Raw genomic sequence first — 1,657 nt, 5'->3', positions numbered from 1 at the left:
TATATGAGAAGAGAAAGAGAGAAAGAAAGAAAGAGAGAGAGAGAGAGAGAGAGTTGGGTGTACGTATTATTCCTTTGCGAGTATCGGATAAAATTGCCCTGCAGTATTTATTCGGCTCTCTATCCGTACCAAGGTCAGCGTTGCCTCTCATTCTTGTTCCGAGAACGATAGAAATATAAAATAAATAGAAATGAATAGACAGTACAATGCGGGTGTATAGACGGAAATTTTAGATGATCCCCCGCCCCACGATACTCCAACTTATCTGTCTGTTCTGGTTATCTGCCTTCTGATGACAGCGTATGCGCTGACACCGGTGCTGAAGTGTTCCGTAGTAATTGCTATTATATCAAATAACATGGGTAAAAATGAAGAGGGGTGATTTGCCCAAATTATTGTATACGATCAGTACTGTGCCTAAAATGCGGTTCCTATTTATCACGAGAGATTCGTATACCTCTGGGTTTTGATACTCGAGTAGGGGCGTGTTGGACGACGGTTCGTATGTCTTTGTAATCGATAATAGCGATTCGATACCTGTTTTAGTCAGATACGTAATTTATCGATAAATATTTTATTGATTGATAAAGTTACCATTGTGAAATAACATGGTTTTTTTTTTGCAACCGGCGGTGTTGGGTCACAAACAAAAATATATATGTTGAAACACAGACACACACACACACACACACACACACACACACACACACACACACACATATGCATACAACTATGCATACATGTATATAGATATGAACACACTCACGTATATATGCATATATATTGTATAAACGTATATGAAAATACATATATGTGCATGGATATATATGCACCTTGTTTACCATTTTGTCCTTGTTCTTTTGCCACGTCATGTACCCAGTTATGTATCTATATGTACATGTAGATGAACGTATATACATACATGTACATATATATGCATATACTCATATATTGTTTATATATATATATATATATGTGTGTGTGTGTGTGTGTGTGTGCGTGTGTGTGTATATATATATATATATATATATATGCATATGTTATGTCGTAATATGCATATCTATCTATCTATCTATCTATCTAGTTAGGTATCTATATACATACATAAATATATATATTTATGTATATATATATACATATTTACGTACGTCAATAATCCCCACATGACCATACCTATGCTGTCAAAAGGATGAAAGGTCTTCTCTGTGCCATAGGCTGATAAGGCCGGTTTACCGGATTCTGTCACGTATACACTCCACTCCTAGATGCCAGACTAGTCAGTCTGTAGTAGAATTATTTATTTTTGCCAGTGGAGTGGACTGAAGCAACGTGAGATGAAATGTTTTGCCCGAGAACCTAAAAACATACTGCGTCGCCCGACCAGGAATTGAAACCGCAATCTTTCGATCATGCGTGCATCGCCCTAGCCATAAAACCACATACTTCCCCATATATTTACTAAAATGGAGTGCGCAGATGTGGCTGTGTGGTAAGAAGTTTGCTTCGAAGCCACAGTCCCTGGTTCAGTCCTTGGGCAGGAGTGTTCTACTATAGCCTCAGGTCGACCAAAGACCTGTGTGTGGTATTGGTATACGGAAAGTGAAAGGAGCCCTTCATATATATGTATGTGTATATATATATATATATATATATATAT

The sequence above is a fragment of the Octopus bimaculoides genome, chromosome 6, assembly GCF_001194135.2.
Source record: "Octopus bimaculoides isolate UCB-OBI-ISO-001 chromosome 6, ASM119413v2, whole genome shotgun sequence".
In the NCBI taxonomy this organism is placed as follows: Eukaryota; Metazoa; Mollusca; class Cephalopoda; order Octopoda; family Octopodidae; genus Octopus; species Octopus bimaculoides.
This window is presented reverse-complemented; position numbering follows the sequence as displayed.